We start from the raw sequence: 14172 nt of genomic DNA on the forward strand, positions 1-14172 counted from the left end.
GCAAGGCATGCTGGGTATAGAAAAACTTCATCTTCCCCTCTCACAATCAGTCATAACTGAAAGTCAGACACTCTCAGGCACTAGCCGTTTCAAACCTTTATCAAGACAGCAGCTCTTGAACCCTCTATATCTCTCTCTGTGATACTAGCGCTAGCATGCTCAGGATTTGGCTTTACCTGGGTGCCAGAGATCTACCCGGTGAGGGCTGAGGCTTTTGAGCGTTTGGGAGCGTTCGGGACGTGAGTGGACGTTGGACAGGAAACTATGCAAATTTGAATCATCCAACCTTCCTGCTGCAGTGAGACGCTCTTTCCATGGACATCTGCCTCTTGGATTCCTCTCAACTTGCCTTCTGATAAAACATTTTGTGAGCCGCAGTTACCTTCGACAGCTACAAGGTGGCGCTACATGCAGGTGAGAGCACAAGTATGCACAAAATGTTAAGGACTTTTGACAGATTTATCGGTGGATCTTGTATATTTTTTTCAGAGGCTAGATATTGCCTAGAAATGCTTTCTAACATAGAGATGCTAGAGTTATAATGTCTGCCCACTGTAACATATTTATTACCAGCACATGTGAGTGGTGACTCTGCTTTATGAAACTTATCATATATCAGGACAATGAATGTAGCAGAAGGGGCGATCGAGAGGTTTGCCTACGTATTTGTTTATTTCTTTATATATGGCTGATTAATCTGTTCATGATATTTCCATTTTGTGAAATGTTGAATTAAAGTATATCCTGCTTGCAGAATATATAAGTATTTGCATTGCGTTGGCCGGGAATCGAACCCGGGTCAACTGCTTGGGAAGCAGCTATGCTCACCACTATACCACCAACGCCCTCTGACATTTGCGCTCTCGGTTCTAAATATTATGACTCAGAGATCAATGACTATCTTGCACCAGCTTCAATGGTGCATTTGGTTTAGATACCAACATGAAAAGCAGTAGAACGTTATTTGCAGAGGGTAAGGAACTGGGGATTAAAACCAAGGACAAAGCTGTGCAGAAGAGAAGAATGGAAAGCAGCAGTACAATTAATATATATATAAAACATATAGAGGCAGCAAGGGAAGCAAAGCAGGGAAGAGAAAGAGAGAACATTCCATGAAATGCCCAGGAGATAGATAAGAGCAGAACAAAAAGGGAAGAATGAAATTCAAAGCCTGCACAGAAAAGTGTTTGAAGGTCCCACCAGTCATGTATGCTTATTATTGTGTGTCTTTACTTTCAAAGTACAGGGTGGATCCTTTGACACTCCCTCTCTTGTATTTCAGCAGACACAGATAGTTGAGAAGTCTTATATCACTTAGCTGGCACAAGCTTGCGCTTTTCCTTTCCGGCAGCGTGGAAATGACAGCTTGGTCCTTGGAAGAAAAATCAAGCAAAATTAGCAGAGGATGGTTTCGATCCATCGACCTCTGGGTTATGGGCCCAGCACGCTTCCGCTGCGCCACTCTGCTCCTTTTTCAGAGTGTTCTCTTTATGCAGATGAGGAGCATTCAGGGGAGTGACGTGGGCGTTCGGGACGTGAGAGGACGATGGGCAGGAAACTGTGCAAATTTGAAGCATCCATCCTTCCTGCTGCAGTCAGAGGCTCTTTCCAAGGACATCTGCCTCTTGGATTCCTCTCAACTTGCCTTCTGATAAAACATTTTGTGAGCCGCAGTTACCTTCGGCGCCTACAAGGTGGCGCTACATTCAGGTGAGAGCACAAGTATGCCCAAAATATTGGGGACTTTTGCCAGATTTATGGATGGATTTTACATATTTTTTTCAGAGGCTAGACATTACCTAGGAATGCTTTTTAACATAGAGATGCTTTAGTTATAATGTGTGGTCGGGCCTCAGCCCGTTCATTGTCTTCCCACTGTAACATATTTATTACCAGCTCATGTGAGTGGTGACTCTGCTTTATGAAACTTATCATATAGTAGGACAATGAGTATAGCTGAAGGGGCGATCGAGATGCTTGCCTACATATTTGTTTATTTTTTATATAAGGGCTGATTAATCTGTTCATGATATTTCCATTTTGTGACATGTTGCATTAAAATATATCCTGATTGTAGAATATATAACAATTGGTACTGCGTTGGCCGGGAATCGAACCCGGGTCAACTGCTTGGAAGGCAGCTATGCTCACCACTATACCACCAACGCCCTCTGATCTGTGCAAGCTCGGTTCTCAACATTACGACCCTGAGTTCAATGTCTATCTTGCACCAGCTTCAATGGTGCATTTGGTTTAGATACCAACATGAGAAGCAGTAGAAAGGTTTTAGCAGATTGTAAGGAACTGGGATTGAAACCAAGGACAAAGCTGTGAAGAAGAGAAGAATGGTAAGCAGCAGTACAAATAATGGATATGAACATATAGAGGCAGCATGGGAAGCAAAGCAGGGAAAAGAAAGAGAGAACATTCCAGGAAATGCCCAGGAGATAGATAAGAGCAGAACAAAAAGGGAAGAATGATATTCAAAGCATGCCCAGAAAAGTGTTTGAAGGTCCCACCAGTCATTTATGCTTATTATTGTGTGTCTTTACTTTCAAGGTACAGGGTGGATCCCTTTGACGATCCCTCTCTTGTATTTCAGCAGACACAGATAGTTCAGAAGTCGTTTCTACCATAGCTGGCACAAGCTTGCGCTTTTACTTGCTGGCAGCCTTAAAATGACAGCTTGGTCCTTGGAAGAAAAATCAAGCAAAACTAGCAGAGGATGGTTTCGATCCATCGACCTCTGGGTTATGGGCCCAGCACGCTTCCGCTGCGCCACTCTGCTGCTTTGGGAAAGTGTTCTCTTTATGCAGATGAGGAGCATTCAGCAGAGTAGCATGGGATTGGTCGGGCTCTCACCTCATTTGCCTAAGTATATCGCAAGGCATGCTGGGTATAGAAAAACTTCATCTTCCCCTCTCACAATCAGTCATAACTGAAAGTCAGACACTCTCAGGCACTAGCCGTTTCAAACCTTTATCAAGACAGCAGCTCTTGAACCCTCTATATCTCTCTCTGTGATACTAGCGCTAGCATGCTCAGGATTTGGCTTTACCTGGGTGCCAGAGATCTACCCGGTGAGGGCTGAGGCTTTTGAGCGTTTGGGAGCGTTCGGGACGTGAGTGGACGTTGGACAGGAAACTATGCAAATTTGAATCATCCAACCTTCCTGCTGCAGTGAGACGCTCTTTCCATGGACATCTGCCTCTTGGATTCCTCTCAACTTGCCTTCTGATAAAACATTTTGTGAGCCGCAGTTACCTTCGACAGCTACAAGGTGGCGCTACATGCAGGTGAGAGCACAAGTATGCACAAAATGTTAAGGACTTTTGACAGATTTATCGGTGGATCTTGTATATTTTTTTCAGAGGCTAGATATTGCCTAGAAATGCTTTCTAACATAGAGATGCTAGAGTTATAATGTCTGCCCACTGTAACATATTTATTACCAGCACATGTGAGTGGTGACTCTGCTTTATGAAACTTATCATATATCAGGACAATGAATGTAGCAGAAGGGGCGATCGAGAGGTTTGCCTACGTATTTGTTTATTTCTTTATATATGGCTGATTAATCTGTTCATGATATTTCCATTTTGTGAAATGTTGAATTAAAGTATATCCTGCTTGCAGAATATATAAGTATTTGCATTGCGTTGGCCGGGAATCGAACCCGGGTCAACTGCTTGGGAAGCAGCTATGCTCACCACTATACCACCAACGCCCTCTGACATTTGCGCTCTCGGTTCTAAATATTATGACTCAGAGATCAATGACTATCTTGCACCAGCTTCAATGGTGCATTTGGTTTAGATACCAACATGAAAAGCAGTAGAACGTTATTTGCAGAGGGTAAGGAACTGGGGATTAAAACCAAGGACAAAGCTGTGCAGAAGAGAAGAATGGAAAGCAGCAGTACAATTAATATATATATAAAACATATAGAGGCAGCAAGGGAAGCAAAGCAGGGAAGAGAAAGAGAGAACATTCCATGAAATGCCCAGGAGATAGATAAGAGCAGAACAAAAAGGGAAGAATGAAATTCAAAGCCTGCACAGAAAAGTGTTTGAAGGTCCCACCAGTCATGTATGCTTATTATTGTGTGTCTTTACTTTCAAAGTACAGGGTGGATCCTTTGACACTCCCTCTCTTGTATTTCAGCAGACACAGATAGTTGAGAAGTCTTATATCACTTAGCTGGCACAAGCTTGCGCTTTTCCTTTCCGGCAGCGTGGAAATGACAGCTTGGTCCTTGGAAGAAAAATCAAGCAAAATTAGCAGAGGATGGTTTCGATCCATCGACCTCTGGGTTATGGGCCCAGCACGCTTCCGCTGCGCCACTCTGCTCCTTTTTCAGAGTGTTCTCTTTATGCAGATGAGGAGCATTCAGGGGAGTGACGTGGGCGTTCGGGACGTGAGAGGACGATGGGCAGGAAACTGTGCAAATTTGAAGCATCCATCCTTCCTGCTGCAGTCAGAGGCTCTTTCCAAGGACATCTGCCTCTTGGATTCCTCTCAACTTGCCTTCTGATAAAACATTTTGTGAGCCGCAGTTACCTTCGGCGCCTACAAGGTGGCGCTACATTCAGGTGAGAGCACAAGTATGCCCAAAATATTGGGGACTTTTGCCAGATTTATGGATGGATTTTACATATTTTTTTCAGAGGCTAGACATTACCTAGGAATGCTTTTTAACATAGAGATGCTTTAGTTATAATGTGTGGTCGGGCCTCAGCCCGTTCATTGTCTTCCCACTGTAACATATTTATTACCAGCTCATGTGAGTGGTGACTCTGCTTTATGAAACTTATCATATAGTAGGACAATGAGTATAGCTGAAGGGGCGATCGAGATGCTTGCCTACATATTTGTTTATTTTTTATATAAGGGCTGATTAATCTGTTCATGATATTTCCATTTTGTGACATGTTGCATTAAAATATATCCTGATTGTAGAATATATAACAATTGGTACTGCGTTGGCCGGGAATCGAACCCGGGTCAACTGCTTGGAAGGCAGCTATGCTCACCACTATACCACCAACGCCCTCTGATCTGTGCAAGCTCGGTTCTCAACATTACGACCCTGAGTTCAATGTCTATCTTGCACCAGCTTCAATGGTGCATTTGGTTTAGATACCAACATGAGAAGCAGTAGAAAGGTTTTAGCAGATTGTAAGGAACTGGGATTGAAACCAAGGACAAAGCTGTGAAGAAGAGAAGAATGGTAAGCAGCAGTACAAATAATGGATATGAACATATAGAGGCAGCATGGGAAGCAAAGCAGGGAAAAGAAAGAGAGAACATTCCAGGAAATGCCCAGGAGATAGATAAGAGCAGAACAAAAAGGGAAGAATGATATTCAAAGCATGCCCAGAAAAGTGTTTGAAGGTCCCACCAGTCATTTATGCTTATTATTGTGTGTCTTTACTTTCAAGGTACAGGGTGGATCCCTTTGACGATCCCTCTCTTGTATTTCAGCAGACACAGATAGTTCAGAAGTCGTTTCTACCATAGCTGGCACAAGCTTGCGCTTTTACTTGCTGGCAGCCTTAAAATGACAGCTTGGTCCTTGGAAGAAAAATCAAGCAAAACTAGCAGAGGATGGTTTCGATCCATCGACCTCTGGGTTATGGGCCCAGCACGCTTCCGCTGCGCCACTCTGCTGCTTTGGGAAAGTGTTCTCTTTATGCAGATGAGGAGCATTCAGCAGAGTAGCATGGGATTGGTCGGGCTCTCACCTCATTTGCCTAAGTATATCGCAAGGCATGCTGGGTATAGAAAAACTTCATCTTCCCCTCTCACAATCAGTCATAACTGAAAGTCAGACACTCTCAGGCACTAGCCGTTTCAAACCTTTATCAAGACAGCAGCTCTTGAACCCTCTATATCTCTCTCTGTGATACTAGCGCTAGCATGCTCAGGATTTGGCTTTACCTGGGTGCCAGAGATCTACCCGGTGAGGGCTTGCCCGGTGTGAGGCTTTTGAGCGTTTGGGAGCGTTCGGGACGTGAGTGGACGTTGGACAGGAAACTATGCAAATTTGAATCATCCAACCTTCCTGCTGCAGTGAGACGCTCTTTCCATGGACATCTGCCTCTTGGATTCCTCTCAACTTGCCTTCTGATAAAACATTTTGTGAGCCGCAGTTACCTTCGACAGCTACAAGGTGGCGCTACATGCAGGTGAGAGCACAAGTATGCACAAAATGTTAAGGACTTTTGACAGATTTATCGGTGGATCTTGTATATTTTTTTCAGAGGCTAGATATTGCCTAGAAATGCTTTCTAACATAGAGATGCTAGAGTTATAATGTCTGCCCACTGTAACATATTTATTACCAGCACATGTGAGTGGTGACTCTGCTTTATGAAACTTATCATATATCAGGACAATGAATGTAGCAGAAGGGGCGATCGAGAGGTTTGCCTACGTATTTGTTTATTTCTTTATATATGGCTGATTAATCTGTTCATGATATTTCCATTTTGTGAAATGTTGAATTAAAGTATATCCTTCTTGCAGAATATATAAGTATTTGCATTGCGTTGGCCGGGAATCGAACCCGGGTCAACTGCTTGGGAAGCAGCTATGCTCACCACTATACCACCAACGCCCTCTGACATTTGCGCTCTCGGTTCTAAATATTATGACTCAGAGATCAATGACTATCTTGCACCAGCTTCAATGGTGCATTTGGTTTAGATACCAACATGAAAAGCAGTAGAACGTTATTTGCAGAGGGTAAGGAACTGGGGATTAAAACCAAGGACAAAGCTGTGCAGAAGAGAAGAATGGAAAGCAGCAGTACAATTAATATATATATAAAACATATAGAGGCAGCAAGGGAAGCAAAGCAGGGAAGAGAAAGAGAGAACATTCCATGAAATGCCCAGGAGATAGATAAGAGCAGAACAAAAAGGGAAGAATGAAATTCAAAGCCTGCACAGAAAAGTGTTTGAAGGTCCCACCAGTCATGTATGCTTATTATTGTGTGTCTTTACTTTCAAAGTACAGGGTGGATCCTTTGACACTCCCTCTCTTGTATTTCAGCAGACACAGATAGTTGAGAAGTCTTATATCACTTAGCTGGCACAAGCTTGCGCTTTTCCTTTCCGGCAGCGTGGAAATGACAGCTTGGTCCTTGGAAGAAAAATCAAGCAAAATTAGCAGAGGATGGTTTCGATCCATCGACCTCTGGGTTATGGGCCCAGCACGCTTCCGCTGCGCCACTCTGCTCCTTTTTCAGAGTGTTCTCTTTATGCAGATGAGGAGCATTCAGGGGAGTGACGTGGGCGTTCGGGACGTGAGAGGACGATGGGCAGGAAACTGTGCAAATTTGAAGCATCCATCCTTCCTGCTGCAGTCAGAGGCTCTTTCCAAGGACATCTGCCTCTTGGATTCCTCTCAACTTGCCTTCTGATAAAACATTTTGTGAGCCGCAGTTACCTTCGGCGCCTACAAGGTGGCGCTACATTCAGGTGAGAGCACAAGTATGCCCAAAATATTGGGGACTTTTGCCAGATTTATCGATGGATTTTACATATTTTTTTCAGAGGCTAGACATTACCTAGGAATGCTTTTTAACATAGAGATGCTTTAGTTATAATGTGTGGTCGGGCCTCAGCCCGTTCATTGTCTTCCCACTGTAACATATTTATTACCAGCTCATGTGAGTGGTGACTCTGCTTTATGAAACTTATCATATAGTAGGACAATGAGTATAGCAGAAGGGGCGATCGAGATGCTTGCCTACATATTTGTTTATTTTTTATATAATGGCTGATTAATCTGTTCATGATATTTCCATTTTGTGACATGTTGCATTAAAATATATCCTGATTGCAGAATATATAAGAATTGGTACTGCGTTGGCCGGGAATCGAACCCGGGTCAACTGCTTGGAAGGCAGCTATGCTCACCACTATACCACCAACGCCCTCTGATCTGTGCAATCTCGGTTCTCAACATTACGACCCTGAGTTCAATGTCTATCTTGCACCAGCTTCAATGGTGCATTTGGTTTAGATACCAACATGAGAAGCAGTAGAAAGGTTTTAGCAGATTGTAAGGAACTGGGATTGAAACCAAGGACAAAGCTGTGAAGAAGAGAAGAATGGTAAGCAGCAGTACAAATAATGGATATGAACATATAGAGGCAGCATGGGAAGCAAAGCAGGGGAAAGAAAGAGAGAACATTCCAGGAAATGCCCAGGAGATAGATAAGAGCAGAACAAAAAGGGAAGAATGATATTCAAAGCATGCCCAGAAAAGTGTTTGAAGGTCCCACCAGTCATTTATGCTTATTATTGTGTGTCTTTACTTTCAAGGTACAGGGTGGATCCCTTTGACGATCCCTCTCTTGTATTTCAGCAGACACAGATAGTTCAGAAGTCGTTTCTACCATAGCTGGCACAAGCTTGCGCTTTTCCTTGCTGGCAGCCTTAAAATGACAGCTTGGTCCTTGGAAGAAAAATCAAGCAAAACTAGCAGAGGATGGTTTCGATCCATCGACCTCTGGGTTATGGGCCCAGCACGCTTCCGCTGCGCCACTCTGCTGCTTTGGGAAAGTGTTCTCTTTATGCAGATGAGGAGCATTCAGCAGAGTAGCATGGGATTGGTCGGGCTCTCACCTCATTTGCCTAAGTATATCGCAAGGCATGCTGGGTATAGAAAAACTTCATCTTCCCCTCTCACAATCAGTCATAACTGAAAGTCAGACACTCTCAGGCACTAGCCGTTTCAAACCTTTATCAAGACAGCAGCTCTTGAACCCTCTATATCTCTCTCTGTGATACTAGCGCTAGCATGCTCAGGATTTGGCTTTACCTGGGTGCCAGAGATCTACCCGGTGAGGGCTTGCCCGGTGTGAGGCTTTTGAGCGTTTGGGAGCGTTCGGGACGTGAGTGGACGTTGGACAGGAAACTATGCAAATTTGAATCATCCAACCTTCCTGCTGCAGTGAGACGCTCTTTCCATGGACATCTGCCTCTTGGATTCCTCTCAACTTGCCTTCTGATAAAACATTTTGTGAGCCGCAGTTACCTTCGACAGCTACAAGGTGGCACTACATGCAGGTGAGAGCACAAGTATGCACAAAATGTTAAGGACTTTTGACAGATTTATCGGTGGATCTTGTATATTTTTTTCAGAGGCTAGATATTGCCTAGAAATGCTTTCTAACATAGAGATGCTAGAGTTATAATGTCTGCCCACTGTAACATATTTATTACCAGCACATGTGAGTGGTGACTCTGCTTTATGAAACTTATCATATATTAGGACAATGAATGTAGCAGAAGGGGCGATCGAGAGGTTTGCCTACGTATTTGTTTATTTCTTTATATATGGCTGATTAATCTGTTCATGATATTTCCATTTTGTGAAATGTTGAATTAAAGTATATCCTGCTTGCAGAATATATAAGTATTTGCATTGCGTTGGCCGGGAATCGAACCCGGGTCAACTGCTTGGGAAGCAGCTATGCTCACCACTATACCACCAACGCCCTCTGACATTTGCGCTCTCGGTTCTAAATATTATGACTCAGAGATCAATGACTATCTTGCACCAGCTTCAATGGTGCATTTGGTTTAGATACCAACATGAAAAGCAGTAGAACGTTATTTGCAGAGGGTAAGGAACTGGGGATTAAAACCAAGGACAAAGCTGTGCAGAAGAGAAGAATGGAAAGCAGCAGTACAATTAATATATATATAAAACATATAGAGGCAGCAAGGGAAGCAAAGCAGGGAAGAGAAAGAGAGAACATTCCATGAAATGCCCAGGAGATAGATAAGAGCAGAACAAAAAGGGAAGAATGAAATTCAAAGCCTGCACAGAAAAGTGTTTGAAGGTCCCACCAGTCATGTATGCTTACTATTGTGTGTCTTTACTTTCAAAGTACAGGGTGGATCCTTTGACACTCCCTCTCTTGTATTTCAGCAGACACAGATAGTTGAGAAGTCTTATATCACTTAGCTGGCACAAGCTTGCGCTTTTCCTTTCCGGCAGCGTGGAAATGACAGCTTGGTCCTTGGAAGAAAAATCAAGCAAAATTAGCAGAGGATGGTTTCGATCCATCGACCTCTGGGTTATGGGCCCAGCACGCTTCCGCTGCGCCACTCTGCTCCTTTTTCAGAGTGTTCTCTTTATGCAGATGAGGAGCATTCAGGGGAGTGACGTGGGCGTTCGGGACGTGAGAGGACGATGGGCAGGAAACTGTGCAAATTTGAAGCATCCATCCTTCCTGCTGCAGTCAGAGGCTCTTTCCAAGGACATCTGCCTCTTGGATTCCTCTCAACTTGCCTTCTGATAAAACATTTTGTGAGCCGCAGTTACCTTCGGCGCCTACAAGGTGGCGCTACATTCAGGTGAGAGCACAAGTATGCCCAAAATATTGGGGACTTTTGCCAGATTTATGGATGGATTTTACATATTTTTTTCAGAGGCTAGACATTACCTAGGAATGCTTTTTAACATAGAGATGCTTTAGTTATAATGTGTGGTCGGGCCTCAGCCCGTTCATTGTCTTCCCACTGTAACATATTTATTACCAGCTCATGTGAGTGGTGACTCTGCTTTATGAAACTTATCATATAGTAGGACAATGAGTATAGCTGAAGGGGCGATCGAGATGCTTGCCTACATATTTGTTTATTTTTTATATAAGGGCTGATTAATCTGTTCATGATATTTCCATTTTGTGACATGTTGCATTAAAATATATCCTGATTGTAGAATATATAACAATTGGTACTGCGTTGGCCGGGAATCGAACCCGGGTCAACTGCTTGGAAGGCAGCTATGCTCACCACTATACCACCAACGCCCTCTGATCTGTGCAAGCTCGGTTCTCAACATTACGACCCTGAGTTCAATGTCTATCTTGCACCAGCTTCAATGGTGCATTTGGTTTAGATACCAACATGAGAAGCAGTAGAAAGGTTTTAGCAGATTGTAAGGAACTGGGATTGAAACCAAGGACAAAGCTGTGAAGAAGAGAAGAATGGTAAGCAGCAGTACAAATAATGGATATGAACATATAGAGGCAGCATGGGAAGCAAAGCAGGGAAAAGAAAGAGAGAACATTCCAGGAAATGCCCAGGAGATAGATAAGAGCAGAACAAAAAGGGAAGAATGATATTCAAAGCATGCCCAGAAAAGTGTTTGAAGGTCCCACCAGTCATTTATGCTTATTATTGTGTGTCTTTACTTTCAAGGTACAGGGTGGATCCCTTTGACGATCCCTCTCTTGTATTTCAGCAGACACAGATAGTTCAGAAGTCGTTTCTACCATAGCTGGCACAAGCTTGCGCTTTTACTTGCTGGCAGCCTTAAAATGACAGCTTGGTCCTTGGAAGAAAAATCAAGCAAAACTAGCAGAGGATGGTTTCGATCCATCGACCTCTGGGTTATGGGCCCAGCACGCTTCCGCTGCGCCACTCTGCTGCTTTGGGAAAGTGTTCTCTTTATGCAGATGAGGAGCATTCAGCAGAGTAGCATGGGATTGGTCGGGCTCTCACCTCATTTGCCTAAGTATATCGCAAGGCATGCTGGGTATAGAAAAACTTCATCTTCCCCTCTCACAATCAGTCATAACTGAAAGTCAGACACTCTCAGGCACTAGCCGTTTCAAACCTTTATCAAGACAGCAGCTCTTGAACCCTCTATATCTCTCTCTGTGATACTAGCGCTAGCATGCTCAGGATTTGGCTTTACCTGGGTGCCAGAGATCTACCCGGTGAGGGCTTGCCCGGTGTGAGGCTTTTGAGCGTTTGGGAGCGTTCGGGACGTGAGTGGACGTTGGACAGGAAACTATGCAAATTTGAATCATCCAACCTTCCTGCTGCAGTGAGACGCTCTTTCCATGGACATCTGCCTCTTGGATTCCTCTCAACTTGCCTTCTGATAAAACATTTTGTGAGCCGCAGTTACCTTCGACAGCTACAAGGTGGCGCTACATGCAGGTGAGAGCACAAGTATGCACAAAATGTTAAGGACTTTTGACAGATTTATCGGTGGATCTTGTATATTTTTTTCAGAGGCTAGATATTGCCTAGAAATGCTTTCTAACATAGAGATGCTAGAGTTATAATGTCTGCCCACTGTAACATATTTATTACCAGCACATGTGAGTGGTGACTCTGCTTTATGAAACTTATCATATATCAGGACAATGAATGTAGCAGAAGGGGCGATCGAGAGGTTTGCCTACGTATTTGTTTATTTCTTTATATATGGCTGATTAATCTGTTCATGATATTTCCATTTTGTGAAATGTTGAATTAAAGTATATCCTTCTTGCAGAATATATAAGTATTTGCATTGCGTTGGCCGGGAATCGAACCCGGGTCAACTGCTTGGGAAGCAGCTATGCTCACCACTATACCACCAACGCCCTCTGACATTTGCGCTCTCGGTTCTAAATATTATGACTCAGAGATCAATGACTATCTTGCACCAGCTTCAATGGTGCATTTGGTTTAGATACCAACATGAAAAGCAGTAGAACGTTATTTGCAGAGGGTAAGGAACTGGGGATTAAAACCAAGGACAAAGCTGTGCAGAAGAGAAGAATGGAAAGCAGCAGTACAATTAATATATATATAAAACATATAGAGGCAGCAAGGGAAGCAAAGCAGGGAAGAGAAAGAGAGAACATTCCATGAAATGCCCAGGAGATAGATAAGAGCAGAACAAAAAGGGAAGAATGAAATTCAAAGCCTGCACAGAAAAGTGTTTGAAGGTCCCACCAGTCATGTATGCTTATTATTGTGTGTCTTTACTTTCAAAGTACAGGGTGGATCCTTTGACACTCCCTCTCTTGTATTTCAGCAGACACAGATAGTTGAGAAGTCTTATATCACTTAGCTGGCACAAGCTTGCGCTTTTCCTTTCCGGCAGCGTGGAAATGACAGCTTGGTCCTTGGAAGAAAAATCAAGCAAAATTAGCAGAGGATGGTTTCGATCCATCGACCTCTGGGTTATGGGCCCAGCACGCTTCCGCTGCGCCACTCTGCTCCTTTTTCAGAGTGTTCTCTTTATGCAGATGAGGAGCATTCAGGGGAGTGACGTGGGCGTTCGGGACGTGAGAGGACGATGGGCAGGAAACTGTGCAAATTTGAAGCATCCATCCTTCCTGCTGCAGTCAGAGGCTCTTTCCAAGGACATCTGCCTCTTGGATTCCTCTCAACTTGCCTTCTGATAAAACATTTTGTGAGCCGCAGTTACCTTCGGCGCCTACAAGGTGGCGCTACATTCAGGTGAGAGCACAAGTATGCCCAAAATATTGGGGACTTTTGCCAGATTTATCGATGGATTTTACATATTTTTTTCAGAGGCTAGACATTACCTAGGAATGCTTTTTAACATAGAGATGCTTTAGTTATAATGTGTGGTCGGGCCTCAGCCCGTTCATTGTCTTCCCACTGTAACATATTTATTACCAGCTCATGTGAGTGGTGACTCTGCTTTATGAAACTTATCATATAGTAGGACAATGAGTATAGCAGAAGGGGCGATCGAGATGCTTGCCTACATATTTGTTTATTTTTTATATAATGGCTGATTAATCTGTTCATGATATTTCCATTTTGTGACATGTTGCATTAAAATATATCCTGATTGCAGAATATATAAGAATTGGTACTGCGTTGGCCGGGAATCGAACCCGGGTCAACTGCTTGGAAGGCAGCTATGCTCACCACTATACCACCAACGCCCTCTGATCTGTGCAATCTCGGTTCTCAACATTACGACCCTGAGTTCAATGTCTATCTTGCACCAGCTTCAATGGTGCATTTGGTTTAGATACCAACATGAGAAGCAGTAGAAAGGTTTTAGCAGATTGTAAGGAACTGGGATTGAAACCAAGGACAAAGCTGTGAAGAAGAGAAGAATGGTAAGCAGCAGTACAAATAATGGATATGAACATATAGAGGCAGCATGGGAAGCAAAGCAGGGGAAAGAAAGAGAGAACATTCCAGGAAATGCCCAGGAGATAGATAAGAGCAGAACAAAAAGGGAAGAATGATATTCAAAGCATGCCCAGAAAAGTGTTTGAAGGTCCCACCAGTCATTTATGCTTATTATTGTGTGTCTTTACTTTCAAGGTACAGGGTGGATCCCTTTGACGATCCCTCTCTTGTATTTCAGCAGACACAGATA

The 14172-nt window shown here is 43.5% G+C and overlaps 19 non-coding genes across 19 annotated transcripts; all 19 read right to left on the reverse strand.

Moving 5' to 3' along the window:
- Nucleotides 1–773: 773 nt before the first annotated feature.
- Nucleotides 774–845, reverse strand: TRNAG-CCC (transfer RNA glycine (anticodon CCC)). Its single transcript has one exon. It is a non-coding gene; the product is annotated as a tRNA-Gly (tRNA).
- A 551-nt stretch (nt 846–1396) lies between these two features.
- Nucleotides 1397–1468, reverse strand: TRNAM-CAU (transfer RNA methionine (anticodon CAU)). The gene has a single exon. It is a non-coding gene; the product is annotated as a tRNA-Met (tRNA).
- A 628-nt stretch (nt 1469–2096) lies between these two features.
- On the reverse strand, nt 2097–2168 carry TRNAG-UCC (transfer RNA glycine (anticodon UCC)). Its single transcript has one exon. It is a non-coding gene; the product is annotated as a tRNA-Gly (tRNA).
- Nucleotides 2169–2716: 548 nt separating this feature from the next.
- TRNAM-CAU (transfer RNA methionine (anticodon CAU)) lies at nt 2717–2788 on the reverse strand. The gene has a single exon. It is a non-coding gene; the product is annotated as a tRNA-Met (tRNA).
- An 867-nt stretch (nt 2789–3655) lies between these two features.
- Nucleotides 3656–3727, reverse strand: TRNAG-CCC (transfer RNA glycine (anticodon CCC)). The gene has a single exon. It is a non-coding gene; the product is annotated as a tRNA-Gly (tRNA).
- A 551-nt stretch (nt 3728–4278) lies between these two features.
- On the reverse strand, nt 4279–4350 carry TRNAM-CAU (transfer RNA methionine (anticodon CAU)). Its single transcript has one exon. It is a non-coding gene; the product is annotated as a tRNA-Met (tRNA).
- Nucleotides 4351–4978: 628 nt separating this feature from the next.
- On the reverse strand, nt 4979–5050 carry TRNAG-UCC (transfer RNA glycine (anticodon UCC)). Its single transcript has one exon. It is a non-coding gene; the product is annotated as a tRNA-Gly (tRNA).
- A 548-nt stretch (nt 5051–5598) lies between these two features.
- TRNAM-CAU (transfer RNA methionine (anticodon CAU)) lies at nt 5599–5670 on the reverse strand. The gene has a single exon. It is a non-coding gene; the product is annotated as a tRNA-Met (tRNA).
- Nucleotides 5671–6547: 877 nt separating this feature from the next.
- Nucleotides 6548–6619, reverse strand: TRNAG-CCC (transfer RNA glycine (anticodon CCC)). The gene has a single exon. It is a non-coding gene; the product is annotated as a tRNA-Gly (tRNA).
- A 551-nt stretch (nt 6620–7170) lies between these two features.
- On the reverse strand, nt 7171–7242 carry TRNAM-CAU (transfer RNA methionine (anticodon CAU)). Its single transcript has one exon. It is a non-coding gene; the product is annotated as a tRNA-Met (tRNA).
- A 628-nt stretch (nt 7243–7870) lies between these two features.
- On the reverse strand, nt 7871–7942 carry TRNAG-UCC (transfer RNA glycine (anticodon UCC)). The gene has a single exon. It is a non-coding gene; the product is annotated as a tRNA-Gly (tRNA).
- A 548-nt stretch (nt 7943–8490) lies between these two features.
- TRNAM-CAU (transfer RNA methionine (anticodon CAU)) lies at nt 8491–8562 on the reverse strand. Its single transcript has one exon. It is a non-coding gene; the product is annotated as a tRNA-Met (tRNA).
- Nucleotides 8563–9439: 877 nt separating this feature from the next.
- TRNAG-CCC (transfer RNA glycine (anticodon CCC)) lies at nt 9440–9511 on the reverse strand. The gene has a single exon. It is a non-coding gene; the product is annotated as a tRNA-Gly (tRNA).
- Nucleotides 9512–10062: 551 nt separating this feature from the next.
- TRNAM-CAU (transfer RNA methionine (anticodon CAU)) lies at nt 10063–10134 on the reverse strand. The gene has a single exon. It is a non-coding gene; the product is annotated as a tRNA-Met (tRNA).
- Nucleotides 10135–10762: 628 nt separating this feature from the next.
- On the reverse strand, nt 10763–10834 carry TRNAG-UCC (transfer RNA glycine (anticodon UCC)). Its single transcript has one exon. It is a non-coding gene; the product is annotated as a tRNA-Gly (tRNA).
- Nucleotides 10835–11382: 548 nt separating this feature from the next.
- Nucleotides 11383–11454, reverse strand: TRNAM-CAU (transfer RNA methionine (anticodon CAU)). Its single transcript has one exon. It is a non-coding gene; the product is annotated as a tRNA-Met (tRNA).
- Nucleotides 11455–12331: 877 nt separating this feature from the next.
- Nucleotides 12332–12403, reverse strand: TRNAG-CCC (transfer RNA glycine (anticodon CCC)). Its single transcript has one exon. It is a non-coding gene; the product is annotated as a tRNA-Gly (tRNA).
- Nucleotides 12404–12954: 551 nt separating this feature from the next.
- On the reverse strand, nt 12955–13026 carry TRNAM-CAU (transfer RNA methionine (anticodon CAU)). The gene has a single exon. It is a non-coding gene; the product is annotated as a tRNA-Met (tRNA).
- Nucleotides 13027–13654: 628 nt separating this feature from the next.
- On the reverse strand, nt 13655–13726 carry TRNAG-UCC (transfer RNA glycine (anticodon UCC)). Its single transcript has one exon. It is a non-coding gene; the product is annotated as a tRNA-Gly (tRNA).
- Between the last annotated feature and the right edge of the window lie 446 nt (nt 13727–14172).

This window comes from Lissotriton helveticus, chromosome 11 (genome assembly GCF_964261635.1).
Source record: "Lissotriton helveticus chromosome 11, aLisHel1.1, whole genome shotgun sequence".
In the NCBI taxonomy this organism is placed as follows: Eukaryota; Metazoa; Chordata; class Amphibia; order Caudata; family Salamandridae; genus Lissotriton; species Lissotriton helveticus.